This window comes from Hyperolius riggenbachi, chromosome 9, assembly GCF_040937935.1.
Source record: "Hyperolius riggenbachi isolate aHypRig1 chromosome 9, aHypRig1.pri, whole genome shotgun sequence".
In the NCBI taxonomy this organism is placed as follows: domain Eukaryota; kingdom Metazoa; phylum Chordata; class Amphibia; order Anura; family Hyperoliidae; genus Hyperolius; species Hyperolius riggenbachi.
The window spans coordinates 270,233,884-270,255,199 of NC_090654.1; the positions used below are offsets into that span (position 1 = coordinate 270,233,884).

At 46.0% G+C, this 21,316-nt stretch overlaps 1 protein-coding gene across 4 annotated transcripts in view; it reads right to left on the reverse strand.

Annotated features, from left to right (window-relative positions):
• The window catches only part of KCNK10 (potassium two pore domain channel subfamily K member 10), a 136,243-nt gene that overhangs the window by 62,028 nt on the left and 52,899 nt on the right, over nucleotides 1-21,316 (reverse strand). The window lies entirely within an intron of this gene.

Genomic DNA, 21,316 nt, shown 5'->3' on the forward strand with positions numbered 1-21,316 from the left:
GACCACCCCTTAGCTATCGTTCCACTCCCCATGCCACCTCCTCTGACCCCACCTACTAGCCCACTCCTTACATAGCCTTATACTCTCCATGTCACCTCCTCTGACCCCACCTACTAGCCCCCCCCTTATCTATCCTTTTACTCTCCATGCCACCTCCTCTGACCCCACCTACTGACCACCCCTTAGCTATCGTTCCACTCTCCATGCCACCTCTCCTGACGCCAACATAACCTCCCTATCTATTATCCTACAGCACTGAGTCTTCTCCTCTGACCCCACCTACTAACCCACCACTTATCTATCCTTATACTCTCCATGCCACCTCCTCTGACCCCACCTACTGACCACCCCTTAGCTATCGTTCCACTCTCCATGCCACCTCTCCTGACCCCAACATAACCTCCCCATCTATTATCCTACAGCACTGAGTCTTCTCTTCTGACCTCACCTACTAACCCACCACTTATCTATCCTTATACTCTCCATGCCACCTCCTCTGACCCCACCTACTAGCCCACTCCTTATGTAGCCTTATACTCTCCATGTCACCTCCTCTGACCCCACCTACTAGCCCACTCCTTATGTAGCCTTATACTCTCCATGTCACCTCCTCTGACCCCACCTACTAGCCCACCCCTTATCTATCCTTATACTCTCCATGTCACCTCCTCTGACCCCACCTACTAGCCCACCACTTATCTACCCTTATACTCTCCATGCCACCTCCTCTGACCCCACCTACTAACCCACCACTTATCTATCCTTATACTCTCCATGCCACCTCCTCTGACCCCACCTACTGACCACCCCTTAGCTATCGTTCCACTCCCCATGCCACCTCTCCTGACCCCAACATAACCTCCCTATCTATTATCCTACAGCACTGAGTCTTCTTTTCTGACTCCACCTACTAACCCACCACTTATCTATCCTTATACTCTCCATGCCACCTCCTCTGACCCCACCTACTAGCCCACCCCTTATCTATCCTTATACTCTCCATGTCACCTCCTCTGACCCCACCTACTAGCCCACCCCTTATTTATCCTTATACTCTCCAATGTCTCCATGTCACCTCCTCTGACCCCACCTACTAACCCACCTTTTAAGAATCCTTCCACACCCCATGTCACCTCTTCTGACCCCAACCTCCCACCCCTTATCTATTATCCTACACCACTGAGTTTCCTCCTCTGACCACACCTACTGACCTACCAACCCATGACCTATCCTTCTACTCATGCCACCTCCTCAGTTATCCATCCACTCCCCCTGCCACCCCAAGATATCCTCCCACTCCCACCACTTATCTATTCTCCTACATCACTGAGTCACCTATTCTGACCACACCTACTAGCCCACCCCTGAGCTATTATTTCCTTCACCGTGCCACCTCTCCGGACACCAACATATCCTCTTATTGCTCCCACCCCTTATCATACATCCTACATCCTGGTATTATATATATACAGTATATACATATAGTCTATTTACAGTGGTAAATTCAATAGTAAGACATCAGTGAGAACTTGTTCACATTGCGTTCTGATCGTCTGCATTGGGGTTTTTTTTGAGGCGTCTATTTTTCCGATTCCCGGCGGCGCTTGGGTGCGCGATTCGTTTTTGTGCTTAGCAGTTTTCTAAGTGTTTTTCCCGAGCGGTTTTGTAATTCACTCCCTGACGCAAGTCAGAAAGTGAACTCTTTGACCCGGAAAATAATAAATACAATGTATTTATACTTCTCAACGCCTTAATGCACGTTTTTGTATGCATTCGCCGATTTTCCTATACCTTCCATTGAGGTGGAATCGCCCCGAAAATGGAACATGTACTGCTTTCCTAGCCGCACCGCGCACGACCCGCGCTGATATGAACCTTCTCATAGACATTCATTGTCCTTGCAGTCAGGGGGCATTTTGAAAAACCGCAGGCAGGCGAAAAAAAGCCGAAAACGCCTGCAGTGTGAATGAGCACTTCATGTTAGCATGAACCTGAAGCATAACCTTACGCGTAACTTCTCTACCCCCGCTGCAAATAACAAAAATACAAAAAAACGATCAATTTTAAAAACAAAAACATTTTTGAAAGATATTTATTAAGTGACAAGCACCCAAATTTTTGCTTTTGGTGCCCAATAACGGATATTTGTACTAGTTGGCAATAGAGGCGTCCAGATTTTCCATTAACCACACATGCGCCCACATTTCCTGCTTCTGCTTCACTGGCTATCGGAATACTCAGTAACCAAACATTCCGCAGTGATGCACCTGCCTGGACTAAAGATGTCACCGCCTGTGATCAATTTCAAAATGTAAATGAATGTTGTAAAAAAAAAAAAACATTTTTATTCATTAGATTTTTTTTTTAACCTATAGTTCTTTACTAAGTTACTTGTTCCTAGATCTGATCTGAACAGAGGAAATACTTTTATTCCCAGTAAGGCCTTGTTTCCACCTGCGCGTTTTCAGCCACCCAACCCGATACAGTCCGCAGGGACATCATCAGAAGTACATAGACTGCACTGTATGATGTCTCTATCCATGCATTGCTATTCACCACGGAACCGCAACACATGGCTGCATGCATTTCTGCATATTGGCGACTCCTTGCATTATAAATGGATGCAATCGCAACCGCATCCGTATCGTGTGCACACAACACAATCATGGAAATTAGGCTTTAACCACTTAAGTACCAGCGGAATCCCAACGAATCGCCGTGCATATCCACTGCCGCACGCCGGAATCCTCCTGACATAGACTCTATGACGGCAGAGTCATGTGAGCCGGTCAGGAGACTATTTCATTGGCTCCTGACCGTGTCTATCAATGTAAGCCAATAGGAGCAGCTTACATCATTGATAGACACGGCCAGGAGCCAATGAAATAGTCTCCTGACCGGCTCACATGACTCGTCATAGAGACAGGCAGAGCCTGTGAGCTGCGGCGAGAGCCGTCGGGTTTGAGCGGCGCGATCGGCGGGGAGCAACTGTGGGTAGTGATGGAAATCTATGCCCTGCCAGCCAGGAGCCCACCAAAACAGGGCATAGATTTCAATCACCGCGGTCCTAAAGTAGTTAAAGCACATCTGAAACGAAAATAAACTTAAAGGAATACTGTAAGGGGGTCGGGGGGAAAATTAGTTGAACTTACCCGGGGCTTCTAATGGTCCCCCGCAGACATCCTGTGCCCGCGCAGCCACTCCCCAATGCTCCGGCCCCGCCTCCAGTTCACTTCTGGAATTTCAGACTTTAAAGTCTAAAAAACCACTGTTCCTGCATTGCCGTGTCCTCGCTCCCGCTGTTGTCACCAGGAGCGTACTGAGCAGACACAGACCATATTGGGCCTGCGCAGTACGCTCCTGGTGACATCAGCGGGAGCGAGCAACGCAGGCGCAGTGGTTTACAGACTTTAAAGTCTGAAATTCCAGAAGTGAACCAGAGGTGGGGCCGGAGCATTGGGGAGTGACCATTAGAAGCCCCGGGTAAGTTCAACTCATTTTCCCCCGACCCCCCCTACAGTATCCCTTTAAGAGATACTGAATTGTATTTGTAGTACATCACTAATTAAAAGGTATTACAGTTAGGCTGGATGCACACTTGGCAGTGCAGGAAATGTAGCGTTTTGATGCATATGCATTTGTGTATTTCTAGTGCGATTTCCGTGCGTTTTCTGTGCATTTACGTTTTGCGTTTTTTTTTCCCCCGCACATACGTTTTCTTGCGTGTTGCATGCGTTTTAAAGCGTTTGTGGTTCGCATATACAAAAAACATATGCGTTTTTGATTTTAATTTTATGCAAAGCACTAGGAAGTCAATAGGAAGCAGAAATACATCAAACATTGAAAAGAAAAAATAAAAACGCATGCAAAACGCACTAAAACGCAATACCTGTGCGTCACCATTGACTTTCATTATGTGCCTTTCTGATGCGTTTTTGAAAAATATGCAACAAAACCAGCATTTTTTAAAACGCATATTGTAAAACACAAGTATATGTGTTTTTACATGCGGCCCATTGTCTTGCATTATGTGCGTTTTCGCTGCATTTTCTGCAACGCTAGCATTTCTGCTTAGTGTGTTCCCTGCCTTAGAAGATGTTGTTTTTTTCTACCTACATAATATGAAGTAAAGAGAACACAAAGCACATTAGTAGCATAGAAAAGAGTCTCGTTTTGATTTCCAGTAGAGGAAGAGTTGAAACACTTGCGCTATTATCTATGCAAAAGAGCTTCTCTGAGCCATCAGACATGTTCTCTAAATAGCTTAAACAGCCAAGAAACCGTGAGGGCAGGAACCCAGTACCCACTAGAGCGTTTTTTTTAAAGCGTTTAGAGATCGATCTAAATTGCTAGCGATTTCCCTAAAGGCTCTGCTAATGTACTGTATTTTTTGGACTATAAGACTCACTTTTTCTCCCCCAAAAGTGTGGGGGAGAGGGGGGGGAGGAGTCACTGTGTCTTATAGTCCGAATGCTGGGAGTTCCTGACTTGTAAATGCCTGCCAATACGAACCTCCAAGCCAGAGCAATGCTGGGGACTCCCCGTACTGTGCCCATGACACATGGGGAAAAACGGAGGACACAAGGGGGACCAAAGGGGCATAGAGGAGGACACAGGGAGACACGAGGTACAAGGGGGCATGAGGTACTAAGGGGACATAAGCAACAGGATTCCCCTTCACCATGGATGCATCAGGTTTAGTATATATTTCTCCCCTGGTTTTTGTCCTCTTAAAGGGAAGGTTCAGGGAACTCTTGAAAAAAATAAAAATCCCTATCCACTTACCTGGGGCTTCCTCCAGCCCGTGGCAGGCAGGAGGTGCCCTCGCCGCCACTCCAGAGGCTTCCGGTCGTCTTCGGTGGCCGACCCGACCTGGCCAGGCCGGCTGCCAGGTCGGGCTCTTCTGCGCTCCATGGCCGGGCTCTTCTGCGTCCCACGCGGGCGCGCTGACGTCATCGGACGTCCTCCGGTCTGTACTGCGCAGGCCCCAGGTAAGTGGATAGGGATTTTTATTTTTTTCAAGAGTTCCCTGAACCTTCCCTTTAACCTATGTGCGTCTTATGGTCAGGAGCGTCTTATAGTACAAAAAATACGGTAAATGGATGGGACAGATTCCAAAGGAGCGATTGTGATTAGGGAGATCGCAATCACAGGACTTGCAGCATTTTGGGAGCATTTGCGCTCCAATGTACAGTTTTGAAGCGCTAGCAAATCGCTAATGAATTGCTACACATAGCGATTTGTGTGTGATTTTCAATTACTGCAAACTTAAAAAGAAATAATAATAATTTAAAATGACCAATCAGAATTGAAATTGCTGATCGCAAACCACAATCACAATGGCTGGCAAACAGCTTAGACTTTTTAAAATCGCTACCAAAATCGCCGGAAAATGCTCAAGAAATTACTTACAAAATGTTAATTCAAAAAGCTAGCGAGTGCGATTGCCGTTTGTGACTTGTTGTGGGTTCCAGGCCTGAGAGACAGCTTGAGATAAGGTTTGCAAGAAAGTTCAAAGGGTCATTAGCTCTGCTCTGTTCAACAGCTTAGAATACAGACTGTGGTTTATAAACTGCAAATATGACAGAATAATGCATTGTTATAAATAAAGCTATATAACTGAAAATAAAAATATGAGACTCTCTTCTTTGCTACTAATGTAATGTTCTATTCATTATCCATACTACTCATACAATTCATTATATCATAAGTTGTTTTTTCGCTTCAGTTATCTGGTTCACCTAACACAGACTCGGTGCTCAGTCAGCATCTCTTGTGCAGATGTATGGGAGGAAATTATTTATCAGGCCCTTGAATGTCATAAAGAGGTTGATTTGCTCTGTATCAGCGTTCTCGGTTGTGTGGTTTATCTGCTAGAGAACTCGCAATCAGATCTGATGCCAGGACTGCGTTTGGAGGAGATGTCCATCTGTGGACGGGAATTCCAGCCAACAATCTGTCTCGTATTCTCCTGCGGAGCCGATATACGTCTGTTCCCTACGCTCCGGTACCGTGACCCGCCTGCTGGCGCCGCAAGATCCGCGTCTGCCGACTGCTCCGCCATCTGCTCATCAAACAGAGACGTCCGTGCTGCAGGGGGGTCACCGGCGTCCGATTCACACATCATCATCACCAAAGCAGCACTGTGGTTATATTTACATGGCTTAAATTAGAGCCCCGATCATTAATGCAATATATTTGTATCACCGATTCATTTGTTATATTGAGCCTGTACTGATAGTAAATGAGCTGCAGTGTGTGCTGATATCTGCTACCTTCAGTATGTACAGTATACGCTGTTACACTGTGCCTGTACTGGTAGTAAACTAGCTGCAATGTGTGCTGGTTTCTGCAACCCCCAGTATGTACAGTATAAGCTGTTACTCTGTGCCTGTACTAATAGTAAACTAGCTGCAGTGTGTGCAGATCTCTGCTACCTCCAGTATGTACAGTATAAGCTGTTACTCTGTGCCTGTACTAATAGTAAACTACCTGCAGTGTGTGCAGATCTCTGCTACCTCCAGTATGTACAGTATAAAACTGTTACTCTGTGACTGTACTGATAGTAAACCAGCTGCAGCATGTACAGATCTCTGATACCTCCAGAATGTACAGTATAAGCTGTTACTCTGTGCCTGTACTAATAGTGAACTTGCTGCAGTGTGTGCAGATCTCTGCTACCTCCAGTATGTACAGTATAAGCTGTTACTTTGTGACTATACTGATAGTAAACTAGCTACAGCATGTGCTGATCTCTGCTACCTCCACTATGTACAGTATAAGCTGTTACTCTGTGCCTGTACTGATAGTAAACTACCTGCAGTGTGTGCTGATCTCTGCTACCTCCAGTATGTACAGTATAAGCTGTTACTCTGTGCCTGTACTGATAGTAAACTACCTGCAGTGTGTGCTGATCTCTGCTACCTCCAGAATATACAGTATAAGCTGTTACCCTGTGACAGTACTGATATTAAACCAGCTGCAGCATGTGCAGATCTCTGCTACCTCCAGTATGTACGGTATAAGTTGTTACTCTGTGCCTGTGCTGATAGTAAATTAGCTGCAGTGTGTGCAGATCTCTGCTACCTCCAGTATGTGCAGTATAAGATGTTACTTCGGATTTCTGTAGAAATACTGCATTACCACAACTCGGTAATTTTAGTCCAATCACAGAACTCTGAAGCATTGGACCATTCAGAGAATGCAGAGTCAACTCAGAAGTCTTTAGCCAATTGGAGAATGCAAATAAAATGACCCAAAAAAAAAAAAAAAAACACTGAGAAATCAGAAACCGATCGGAAATCTGTGGAATCGATAATTGGCATTGACGGAAATCAGAATTTCTGCGGAATTGTAAATCGACATTTCCGCCCATCCCTACTCCTAACCTGCTCATTCGGCATCAGACCCCAGCGATTTTCTGGGCAATTTTTTTCCCTCTCAGCGCTTCCCTGCGCACTTCCATTTTGTATAAAGCGCTTTTCTAAGCGCTTTTGCAGAGCGGTTCTGTTTGTTCACTTCCTGATACAAGTCAGGAAGTGAACTATCTGACCCAGGAGAATAATAAATACAATGTACTTATTCCTAAAAGTGCTGGGGTAATCGCTATACAAAGCACTTTCAATCGTTTTGTGATTTCCCTACAACTTCCATTGAAGCAAATCGCCCCAAAAATCTTACAAGCAGCTCTTTGGACAGCGGATCAGAATCGAACCGCTCAGATGTGAACTTTCTCATAGGGGATCATTGCACAAGCGCTTTTAGGGCGATTTTGAAAATCGCCAGCACTTAAAAAAAGGAGAAAACGCCCTAGGTGTGAACAAGCCCTTACATATGAGGGCTGGTGCACACCTAAAAGCGCTGGCGTAATCACAAACGCTCAGCATTTTTAGAAGTGATTTTTCTAAGCGATTCTAGGCATGTGCCTAGCGATTTTCTAGTTATGTCTAGCGATTTTTGGAGCATTTTTGTGTAGCAATGCTTGGAAAATCGCTCTTTTCTAGCGATTTTTTTATAGGTATTTTCCACTTTCCTACACTTAAAGGAATACTATCGATACCCAAGTGTTCTAAAATGACAGTGTGCAAATAATGTCTAAGTAGCTGTGTAAACATTTTCCTACTTTCATGTTAAATATCAGAGGCAAAAGCTGTAATTTATTGAGGGTAGGATTTAGCTACATTGGGACAAATCAATTGCAGAAGGGGTGTCTGCTTCAATGCACAGCCAGAGTTGCATATCAGACTACAGAAAGCAAATATCAAACATATCAAACTCTGAAAGCAAAAACAGTATGAAAAGCTGTGACAATTAGTTACATTTCCTCTGCTCTTTTCAGACATGTCAGTCAGAAAGACAGGACACAGGAGCTGCAGCTGTTGGGAGCTCTCTCTCTTCTCTGTCACACTCAGAGTTACACATAGAGTTAACTGATCAAGTGTGAGGGGAATTTCCCCTCTCCTCATGGCTCAGTCAGCCGTCAGTTTTGGCGTCAGTAAAGTTTGAAAGTATTTTGCTAACAGTAAACAAAGAAGTTGCTACTAAAATGTATACACCAGTACTTAGCAGCACTTCCCAAACAATTCCTGTGTCAATTGAAAAAAATATGTGAATCGATAGTATTCCTTTAACATTGAGGCTGAATTGCCTCAGAAATGCTGCAGGACCCGCGTTTGCGTTTGGGAGAAAATCACATCGCTCTGGTGTGCTTCATCCCATTCAAATACATTAGCCAAGCGCTTTTCAAAGTGATGGCGTTTTAAAAAGCGATTCGAAGCAGGGCCAGGCGGAGGCATAGGCTGGAGAGGCTCCAGCCTCAGGGCGCAGTGTAGGAGGGGGCGCACAATTCATTCACCTGTCATTCCCCTATTGTGTTTGAAGCAGAAAGAAATAAGAAAAGGAGATACATGGAAGTGACTACAAGCCAGATAACTAGAGATTAAGGTGTTGGGGGCCCTGGGCCGCCTCTTAGTGTAATAGCAATCCGTGTGTGACTGCTGGGGTGGGAGGGATGGAGGGGCGCACTTTGGTGTCTCAGCCTTGGGTGCTGGAGGACCTTGTCCCGGCTCTGATTCGAAGCGTGTTTGGTGTGCACCAGCCCTGAGTCTTACATAGAAGTGGTAAAATTGTACAATCAAGATTGGACAATTAGTGGCGGACACCTTTCAAGTGAACCAGAGACGAAGCACCCTCATGTATTTTACCATATAGATCAGCGGGAGCATTCGAGAAAACACCTACCATGCTTTCTGTTTCATTCTGCACTGCACAGCTTGTTTCTTATCACACCTGATAAAATCCCCGACTGAGCATTGAGTCTGGCTTTGCTATAATGACTCAGCTATAATGATTCCTGAGCAGAGCCAGCAGGGGGCAGGCTTGGACTTGAAAAGACATGAGAGAACACAGACTGAGCTATAAATATTCCTGAGCAAAGCCAGACTGAATGCTCAGTCGGGGATTTTATCAGGGCTGATTAGAAGCAAGCTATGCAGTGCAGAATGAAACAGAAAGCAGGGTAGGTGTTTTCTCTAATGTTCCCACTGATATATATGGTAAAATACATGAGGGCGCTTCGTCTCTGGTTCCCTTTAAACTTTACCACCAATATGGAGGTTCACAACCGGTTGGACCATCCCTCACTTGGGCACCCGGGGAACAATAGGCTAGCACGAGTGTAGGAGCATACATTAAAAAAAAGTCACCTGGAAAAAAGGGTGCAGGCAGTGGCGTAGCAATAGGGGGTGCAGAGGTTGCGATTGGACCAAAGGGGCCCTCCTTCAGCTACTGTGTTAGCTCTTCATTGGTGTTATGTTGGTAATTATCATCTCATTGGCTATCATTCATAAAAGCATGTGCGTTCAAAAAAATCTGGTCGGGAAAATACCGCATTCGGGATTTTAGACTTTTGTGTGCTATTTCATAAACATTTTCACAGACGCATATTGTGGCCATTATAAAATCAGCGATTTGCGGCAAAGAAGGTAAATTTCAGTACCTGGAGGCGCCCAAATGCAGACGCCGCCGTGCGCCCATATTTCTGTCTGTTTTCTGCAAGTCGGAGCTTTTACAGTAGGCACCTATGGCGATGCAGTTTTTTCCGTAAGGGCTCCTGCGGACTTTTACCGATTCGCTCATATGGACCCGTTTATACATGTCCCTCTCGCCCGACTTGCATGTTTATGTTGGGCAGCAGATGCATTGCTGTAGAATGGCAATACTTCCTCTCCTGAATCAGGGTCGTTGGGGCCACAGTGATGGATATGCGCTGCCAATATGGTATAACAGGAACATAGACTAACTGGCACTTTCAGAGCAATGTTTTTGGTCATCAGTCATCCTTACCTGATGCCTCTTGCCTGGGTTGGAGGGTGTGTGTATAGATCTGCAGGAGGGCCCTCAGTCACCGGGGGCCCTCTCAGTGCCCCATGCATGTGATCGCCTCACCCGTGTGCTGGTAAACACACTGAGAGAGAGGCTGATGTTGTGTTTATCTGCTAGCAGCACACGCTCCCCGAGTGTTGCTGCTCAGAGACTGATCTGTGTCTCACACACAGAAACAGACCAAACCGCAATGCCCAGAGGGACGCCACATTGTTATCTGACGCTCGTAACCTGCGCTATGAGGAGAGATGTTCCCACAGCTCCCCGCTGGATACCACAGTATCGTCACTGGCGAGAGCGCGAAATCTCAGGCGTTCCTCAATAACCCAACGATCTGCCCCACCGACCGCCTTAGAACTTCGCTCATTCTCCTGATAACTGAATATATCCCAGTAAAGTGGGATAAATGTCTATTTAGGCCGGTGGTGTCAAACTCAAATACAAAGTGGGCCGAAATTGAACACTGGGACCCAGAGCCGGGACAAGGTCCTCCAGCACCCAAGGCTGAGACACTAAAGTGCGCCCCTCCATCCCTCCCACCCCAGCCGTCACACTCTGATTGCTATTAGACTAAAAGGTGCCCCCAACCAACCACCCCCCCTCCCCAACACCTTAATCTCTAGTTATCTGGCTTGCAGTCACTGCCATGTATCCCCTTTTCTTATTTCTCTCTGCTTCAAACACAATAGGGGAATGATAGCTGAGCGAGTTTTGCACCCCCTCCTACACTGCGCCCTGAGGTTGGAGCCTCTCTGCCTCGGCCCTGCTGGGACCTAGTCGCGGACCAACCTCAATGTCTACTGACCCCCTTCCTACCTTATAAAGTTCCCTGGTGGCTAATGGCCCCCCTTCAACTCCTATACAGTTCAGTGGTGTCTAGTTGTCCCCCTCCCTCCCCTATACAGTTACCTGTTGTCTAGTGATCCACTCCCTCCCCTATACAGTTCCCTGTTGTCTAATGGTCCTCCCTTCCCTATACAGTTCCCTGGTGTCTAGTGGTCCTCCTTCCCCTATACAGTTCCCAAGTGTCTAGTGGTCCTTCCTGCCCTATACAGTTCCCTGTTTTTTTCAGTGGCCTCCAGCCCTTCACCCGGCCCTATAAAGTTCTCTAGTGTTAAGTGCTTCCCCCCTACCTCCCCCATATGGCTTCCCTGGTGGTCTAGAGCGTACGGACCAAACAGAATGCAAAGTGGGGAAACTTGAGGGCCAAATGCAATGGCTCTGAGGGCCAGATTTGGCATGCATGATTAGGCTGTATTTGTGCTATAAACCAGTAGATCTAAATTGAAAAATACCGCCAGCCTTAGCAGTTAATAACAAAGTCCCCATACATGCATGAAATTTGGCAGTTTCAGTCCAGGTTTGGACTATAGAACCGGTTTGGACTATAGAATAAAGGTGGCCATTAATGATCATCTAGCGAAACATCGTTTGAATGATCAGATACTTCTGATCAGAAGTGAAATGTCATAATACATCGTTCACTACACCATCAACGAACCAATATTTGCTTCCGATCTACCACAACCGACAAGTAAATCCAAACTTTGGTTTGGAGAAAATCCACTTATTGTTTTTATAATCGTCCATAATCGATTGTGCCCATCAATGGAGATTATTTACAACCAATCCAATCATATCCGATCAGAATTATCTGAACGCTCGAACAATTTTCCGCTAGAATTTGGACTCTTAGTGGCCACCTTTACCCTCACTGATAGGGAATTGCAGCCATAAAACAGGAAAGAGATAAAAAGGGCCAATAGTTTATATAGTGTAGGTCTGGCATACTTCAATGAATATTTGTTAAGAGACAATGAAACAGTAAAAACGTAAAAATTAGATTTGAAATATATAATATTTGAGGAGAAGGAGGATAGATTTAATCGTTTATCTCATCAGTTGATTTTCATCTCGGATGTCAGAGAATCGGTAACTTTAACCACTTCGTCCACAGGTCAGTAGATATATGTCCTCTGAGACTTCATCTAAGCCACAGGTCAGTAGATATATGTCCTCTGAGACTTCATCTAAGCCACAGGTCAGTAGATCTACTGACCTGTATTGAAGCAGTGCTGTGCAGGATTGGGCTTGCTCCTGTGCACATTTCTGGCACTATCTGATGCAGCACTAATTGGTGAATGGGAATATAAGTTTCCTGAGCTAATGAGATTGATTTTTACTATTAAAAATACTTTTATTTTCTCATTTCATAGTGAAAAACACACTCTGTAGCATTATTTCAGAATCAAATATTTTCACCATAAATTGTGACAGGAACATAATCTAAGTTTTGTGATAAGCAGTAAGAATAGCCAAACAAAATGTGTGTTTTTTATCTACAGTAGCACTTTTTATTTTTAAACTGGAATTGGTAAAACTGAGAAATACATGCTTTTTCTATTTTTTTTCTTTGTTTTCCCATTAAAATTCATAGAATACAAAATTGTTTGAGGGAAAAAATGGCATACAATGAAAGCCTAGTTTGTCTTGAAAAAAACAATATATATTTTATTTCTGTGTCATAAGTAGGGATAAAGTTATTTCTGATTAAATAGGGACATAGCTAAACTGTCAAAACTGTTCTGGTCAATAAGTTGAAAACAAGGTCTGGATGCAAAGTGGTTAAAATGAAAAACAGACAAACTGATACTTACCTCTGGAGGGGGAAGACTCTGAATTCTAAAGAGGCTTCCCCCATCCTGCTCAGCCAGCCGCATCCAGCGCCCTAAACAAACGACAACAATAATAATATTTGCCGCTGTGCAGTTGTGGCTTTACATCCGCGCTACGGTGGAGATAGCCAAGCCATATTGGGTCCGCTCTTCTGCGCAGAGAGGACGTGATCGCGCTTGGCTATTTCCGTCAGAGCTCGAGCAGTAAGCCACTAGTGCACCTGCGCACAGTGGTGACTAACGCCGACAAGCAGACTTTCGGGGGTCACACCGCTGGATATCCTCTGCTCAGGAGGATGGGGGAAGGCTCTTTAGGACCCAGAGGCTTCCCCATTCAGGGGTAAGTACAGGGGCGTAACTAGAAGTCCCCGGGCCCCCTGCAAGAATTTGAGCGGGCCCCCCCACCCCACCCTGGGGCCCGCTCATGGCCGTTTTGGGGGAGCAGGAGGGGTCGCAGCATGAGGGGAGAGCTTTGCACATCTGCGCTCCCCCTCCTGCATCTATCTAGCAGTGGCGGCCGCAGCAGCAGCTGTAATTACCTCCATTCGCCACCGGAAGTCTCCAATCTGCAAGGGCTTCACATTACTTCCTCTTTTAACAGGAAGTAATGTGAAGCCCTTGCAGATCGGCAACCTCTGTGGTGAATGGAGGTAATTATAGCTGCTGCCTCCGCCTCCATTGCTAGATAGATGGGGAGCGCAGAGGGGAGAGCCCGAGGTGAGGGAGGGGTGGGGACTGTCCTCCCTCCCAGCTGATGTGCAAAGCTCTCCCCTCATGCTGTGACCCCTCCTGCCCCCCCCAAAACGGCCATGAGCGGGGGCCCCCCGGGCCCCGCGGGGGCAGGGGCTGCTTCCCCTATTGTTACGCCAGTGGGTAAGTACCCACTAGGGACACTTTTTTTCCCTTTCAGGATTACTTTAAAGCTGGGTACTCACTGCCTGACGGGTCCTGCAATGTTCCCTTAATGATGGTCGTCAGAGACACCTCTTCCTGTCAGTGGGTGCGCACAACGTCACGCAACGCTACACACTGCGAGCCATAGAGACTTCAAGCGGTCGCGGTACTCTGCGTGGGAGTCTTATCTTATCGATCCGATGTGACGGTCGTTATTGCAACGTTGCGTGGTCGTGCGCCTGTTCCCACATCACAATATCGCATAAAAGGCTGCTCGGCGCTCAAAAAATCGTCGGTCAGCGGGAAAATCATCAGGAGAATCGCAATGTGGGTACTTAGCTTTAGTAGTGAACAAACAGTAGTACTAGTCTTCAGGACTGTCCAGGGTGCTGAAAACCACATCCTGACTGTAGTAGATAGACTATATGCAGTATACCGGTATACTGTATATATGTTTTTATGTAACCACGTTAGGGCCCATTCACACTAGAAGCGCTTTTCTGAGCGTGTTTTGCGATTGATTCGCGGTTTTTAAAATCGTTCCCATTCACTTTCATTAAAATCTCAGTGATTTTTCCACGATTTTTACCGCGATTTTAACAAAAGTGAATGGGAGCAATTTTAAAGAATGCTAATCAATTGCAAAACGCTCAGAAAAGCGCTTCTAGTGTGAATGGGCCCTTAAAGACCAAGATTGTCTTATGTACAATTTTCAGGGCTCTCTCACACTCGAGGCCGATTTTCAAAATCGCCCTAAGAACGCTTGACGAATGATGCTCTATGACAAGAGTTCACATCTGAGCGGTTCGTTTCCGATCCGCTCAGGAAATCGCTGCATGTACTATTTTTTAGGCGATTCCGCCTCAATGGAAGGTATAGGTAAAACGCAAAACGCTCACAAAATCGCTTTGTGCAGCGATTGCGTTTGCATTTTTTATACATCGTATTTATTCTTTTACGGGTCAAAGAGTTCACTTCCTGACTTGTGTCAGGGAGTGAATTACAAAACCGCTCGGGAAAAACGCTTAAAAAAACCCGCTGAGCACAAAAACGAATCACCCACCCAAGTGCCAGAAATAACAAAAAATGCATCAAACGCCTACCGCTAACGGCCACGTGAACGGAACGCAATGTGAGCAAGGCCTCAGAGAAGGTTCTACCCCAGGCATTGGCAAACTTGGCTCTCCAGCTGTTACAGAACTACAAGGCCCACAATGCATTTGCCTTTATGAGTCATGACTGTGGCTGTCAGCCTCCTGCAATGCATTGTGGGACTTGTAGTTCCGTAACAGCTGGAGGGCCTGTTCTACCCTGTATCCAGGCGGAGCTTCTCTTTTTTTTTTTATTTGATCTAGCTTTGTACCCACTAGTGATAAGCCAAAATTTAGCGTTTTCCTCATTATGACACAAAATTTACAATTTTGACGCAAAATTGTAATTCGTAATCATCAGAAAAATCATAATTTTGTCATTCCTAGTTTTGTCATTTGTAATTTTGTGCTAAATCATATTTTCCTGTTTAATTTTGTGTTGCTCATAATTTCTTAATTTCTTGTAAAACAAGAAAATTACACAAAATTACACAAAAATTTGTCCCCGAAAAAATATTCGTAATTCCGAAAATTTTACTATTCACGAAAATTCCATCATAAAAAAGCGATTGTAATTACGGATGATTTGTTTCTGGTCATAATTATGCAAAATGTCACCTAATTTTTCATAATTTTGATTTTGCCATTACGATTGTAATCGAAATTACTAAAATTACACACGATCAACTGCCACTATCCGTAACAAAGAAAGAACAATGCATCGCCCGGGGATCACTGGAAGAAAAGATATAAGATGATTCGAAAAGATGCCGGTAGATAACGATTATTGTGTTTGTAGACCGAACCATCCTGGCAGATCCATTTAGACCAGGGGTCTCAAACTCGCGGCCCGCGGGCCAGTTGCGGCCCTCGATACAATATTTTGTGGCCCTTGCCGGCTTCCTTATAGTTCGCTTCAGTGCGCCCAAGTAATTCGCCGCATCCCCGCCGCTAAACGAGGGCTGCAGAGCCCCCAAATCGCCTAAGGGGCAATCCGCCGGCATTTCCTGGAAGGGGCAGAGCTTTCAGCTGCAGCTCTGCCCCTCTTGACGTCAATCGCCGCATGGATCGCCGCCTCTCCCCGCCCCTCTCTGTGAAGGAAGAGTGAGAGGGGCGGGCAGAGGCGGTGATGCGCCGTGATTGTGAAATTCCTTATGCGGCCCAGCCTCATCCTGACTTTGCCTCCTGCGGCCCCCCAGGTAAATTGCGTTTGAGACCCCTGCTTTAGACGATAATTTGTGTTAGTCGTTTGATACAATAAGTGACTAATGACCGATACAATAATTATTATTTGATGTAATAAACAAATCGATAATAAACAATCGTTCCGTTCCATTCCAAATCCTTGCATGTAGCTAGTTATGCGCATCTGGCTCCTCAATTTTGAGGTTCCGCTAGTGATCCAATCAGTAGACTATTGTTGATTTCAAATGTGCTATGCTGCTACCAGGCGTCGTTCATTCATCGATTTATCGACAAGCATCTCTCATTTTATACCGATGGTAGACAGAGGTGCCTGGGTCTTCTACTGACCACATATGCTATTGCTCCATGTTATTGCCTGATGAAGCAGGATCAAACCTGTGAAACGCGTTGCATTGTCCCCCGGAGTATGTAAATAAACTTGTATTTGACAAACACATTGGCAGTTTTTGTGTCTGCTTGGAGTGGGTAAGTCCACCACTGCCTCTTCATGTTTTCAACTTTTTAGATACGTTTATCCTTTTGGAGGCCGCCTCTGTATCCATACTACTTTATACCGATGGTGGTTGAGTATGCATACGAAGCACAAGTTAAACAAGGCAATCTGGTCGTTTTGTACCACAACCAACAATCTGATCAATAAGCTTCTGAGTGAAGTAGAACTTTGAGCTATCAACTCTTCCAGTAACTTTATACCAGTCATTCAGCTTGATTCATGAAAGTTACATCGCTGAAAAAGTGCAAGTTAAATGTTCTTACGCGTGCTAATCATTTTAGCGCAAGTTAATTAGAGTGGGGCACGCTATGCGCGCTACTGGTAGCGTAGCACGCTCCTTAGCAGCAGCCACTGCTTGTACGGTAGGTGCTGTATGATAGTGACGTATTGCGTCTGCTGCCAGTAGTGCGGGTATGGTAGCGTAGCGCGTGCACCTTAGCAACAGCCACTGCTTGTAAGTGCTGCACGATAGTGACGTATTGCGTCTGCTGCCAGTAGCGCGGGTATGGTAGCATAGCGTGCGCTCCTTAGCAACAGCCACTGCTTGTAAATGCTGTATGATAGTGACGTATTGCGTCTGCTGCCAGTAGTGCGGGTATGGTAGCGTAGTGCGCGCACCTTAGCAACAGCCATTGCTTGTAAGTGCTGCACGATAGTGACGTAATGCGTCTGCTGCCAGTAGCGTGGATATGGTAGTGTGCGCACCTTAGCAACAGCCACTGCTTGTACAGTAAGTGCTGTACGATAGTGACGTATTGCGTCTGCTGCCAGTAGCGTGGGTATGGTAGCGTAGCGCGCGCACCTTAGCAACAGCCACTGCTTGTAAGTACTGCACGATAGTGACGTATTGCGTCTGCTGCCAGTAGCGCGGGTATGGTAGCGTAGCGCGCGCACCTTAGCAACAGCCACTGCTTGTAAGTGCTGCACGATAGTGACGTATTGCGTCTGCTGCCAGTAGCGCGGGTATGGTAGCGTAGCGCGCGCACCTTAGCAACAGCCACTGCTTGTAAGTGCTGCACGATAGTGACGTATTGCGTCTGCTGCCAGTAGCGCGGGTATGGTAGCGTAGCGCGCGCACCTTAGCAACAGCCACTGCTTGTAAGTGCTGCACGATAGTGACGTATTGCGTCTGCTGCCAGTAGCGCGGGTATGGTAGCGTAGCGCGCGCACCTTAGCAACAGCCACTGCTTGTAAGTGCTGCACGATAGTGACGTATTGCGTCTGCTGCCAGTAGCGCGGGTATGGTAGCGTAGCGCGCGCACCTTAGCAACAGCCACTGCTTGTAAGTGCTGCACGATAGTGACGTATTGCGTCTGCTGCCAGTAGCGCGGGTATGGTAGCGTGGCGCGCGCACCTTAGCAACAGCCACTGCTTGTAAGTGCTGCACGATAGTGACGTATTGCGTCTGCTGCCAGTAGCGCGGGTATGGTAGCGTAGCGCGCGCACCTTAGCAACAGCCACTGCTTGTAAGTGCTGCACGATAGTGACGTATTGCGTCTGCTGCCAGTAGCGCGGGTATGGTAGCGTAGCGCGCGCACCTTAGCAACAGCCACTGCTTGTAAGTGCTGCACGATAGTGACGTATTGCGTCTGCTGCCAGTAGCGCGGGTAGCGTGCTAATTAAGTTGTGCTAATATGATTAGCGCGGGTAAGAAGACTTAACTTGTGCTGTTTCAGTGCAGTAACTTTCATGAATCAAGCTGATTGTATCCTATAAGTTCTTATGCTGAGCCCACTAACACAGTTGTGCGCAGTTGTGTCCGGTTTTCAGCAACACATCAATGTTACAGATGCTGAAAAGCGGACACAACTGTGCACAACTGCGTTAGTGGGCTCAGGCCCTTAGAGCAGAGATGACATTTTGAGTTTCAAAATCACTTTAATGTGATGTCAAAGACGTTCTACTACAGGAATACTAGATATTTATTTACCCACAAAAACTGTCAGCCGAGCCACCTAACAGAAAACCAGGACAAACAGATAACGTGCACTTGGAATATTTCACTTTTATATATAAGACGCAATCTGTGCTCTGAACACAGTAAATATACAAGATGGGCTCCATCCCTTGTTGGTCCAGAATTCTCTAGCGTTCAATAGATTATATAATTAGATCCTTTCAGACAATTGTATAAATTAGCATATGATCAATACCCAAATCGATCAAGGATAGTTAAAGTTTTCAGCCAGTCCAATAAATGAATGACTGGAATCCATGCAGAACCACTGGCGGAACGCATATAAATTCACGCCACCAGCGATCCACGCATCAATTTAGCCGTCATTTAGCCATAGAACCCGAACAATCACGTAGCTCGCATGTTTGACTGAAGTCCGCCTGGATTAGCTACATGCTTGTTTTAGGTGTGTTATTAACCACCCTGGCGTTCTGATAAGATCGCCAGGGAGGCTGCGGGAGGGTTTTTTTTAAATTAAAAAAAAACTATTTCATGCAGCCAACTGAAAGTTGGCTGCATGAAAGCCCACTAGAGGGCGCTCCGGAGGCGTTCTTTCGATCGCCTCCGGCGCCCAGAATAAACAAGGAAGGCCGCAATGAGCGGCCTTCCTTGTTTTGCTTACACCGTCGCCATAGCGACGAGCGGAGTGACGTCATGGACGTCAGCCGACGTCCTGACGTCAGACGCCTCCGATCCAGCCCTTAGCGCTGGCCGGAACTTTTTGTTCCGGCTGCGCAGGGCTCAGGCGGCTGGGGGGACCCTCTTTCGCCGCTGCTCGCGGCCGCAGAGCGGCGGCGATCGGGCAGCACACGCGGCTGGCAAAGTGCCGGCTGCGTGTGCTGCTCTTTATTTGGCGCAAATCGGCCCAGCAGGGCCTGAGCGGCAGCCTCCGGCGGTGATGGACGAGCTGAGCTCGTCCATACCGCCCAGGTGGTTAACCACTTCACCACTGAGGGGTTTTACCCCCTGACCACCAGAGCAATTTTCACCTTTCAGCGCTCCTTCCATTCATTCGTCTATAACTTTATTATTACTTATCGCAATGAAATTAACTATATCTTGTTTTTTTCGCCACCAATTAGGCTTTCTTTAGGTGGGACATTATGCCAAGAATTATTTTATTCTAAATGTGTTTTAATGGGGAAATAGGAAAAAAATGTAGGAAAAAATTATTATTTTTCAGTTTTCGGCCATTATAGTTTTTAAATAAAGCATGCTACTGTAATTAAAACCCATGAAATGTATTAACCCATTTATCCCGGTTATAAAACCATTTAAATTATGTCCCTATCACAATGTTTGGCGACAATATTTTATTTGGAAATAAAGGTGCATTTTTTTCAGTTTTGCATCCATCCCTAATTACAAGCCCGCAGTTTATAAAGTAACAGTGTTATACCCTCTTGACATAAATATTTAAAAAGTTCAGTCCCTAAGGTAACTATTTATGTTTTTTTTTTATTGTATTTTTTTTTTTTTTTAATTACAAAAAAAAAAAAAAAATTGGGGAGTGTGGGAGGTAATGAGTTAATTTATTGTGTAAATGTAATGTTTGTATATGTAAAATGCTTTTAGGGTGTAGTTTACTATTTGGCCACAAGATGGCCACAGAGTGTTTGTTTACATGCGACCTGTAAGCGTCCGGAAGGACGCTTACAGGAAGCAGTAGGAGGCTGGGAAACTCACAATGATCTCGCTGTTTCTGAAAGAAGCAGCAGATCATTGCGGGGGCTTAGATCAACGAACGGGAATGGATTTTCCCGTTCATTGATCTCCGGGCGAGCGGGCGGCGGCGTGTACGAGCGGCGGGTGCGCGCGCATGAGCGGCGGGAGCGCGGACAGCGGCGGTAGCGCGGAAGGTACGGATTTCTCCGTCTCTGGTTTTTTAGGAGGGAAAAAAGGGGCGGAGAAATCCGTACGCATGGGGGTAAAGTGGTTAAGAGACTTCTGATGCATGAAAGATCAGCAGGGCTGCCAGGCAACTGGTATTGTTTAAAAGATAAACAAATATGGCAGCCTCCATACCCCTCTTACTTTGGGTGTCCTTTAAAGGACACCCGAAGTGACATGTGACATGATGAGATAGACATGGGTATGTACAGTGCCTAGCACACAAATAACTAGGCTGTGTTCCTTTTTTTCTTTCTCTGTGTGAGAATCTGCTCAGCTGCCTGTGCAGACAGGCAGCGTTTTGACCACTGTTCACATCTGCATTCTGCAGGTCTCTTTAAGAGAGACCTTTTGTCAGTTCTGCAGCTTGCTGCTGAGGAATTTGCATACATTCGTTATGCAAATCCCCTACCTGCCTCCTGTGATGACTGGCAGTATAAAGGTTGGGATTACCCACAGTCCTTTGCTGGTCATTCCTTCAGGGTTTGTAGTACACACTCCTTGAGAGTGTCAGCCATGCTCTTGGTTTGAAGATCAGCTTAGAGTAATTCCTGGAAACTGTGCTAGGCAGATTCCCTAAGTGCAGTTAGGATTGTTTATCTGTTTGTTTGTTCTGTTGCTGTTGTCCTGTCCCAGCGGCGGTCGACAGGAAATGGTTCTGATCTCTGTTCTTGTAGTATAGCTGGTGCAGCGGTTGCTACCAGCTATATCTTCTGTTCTGTCTCCT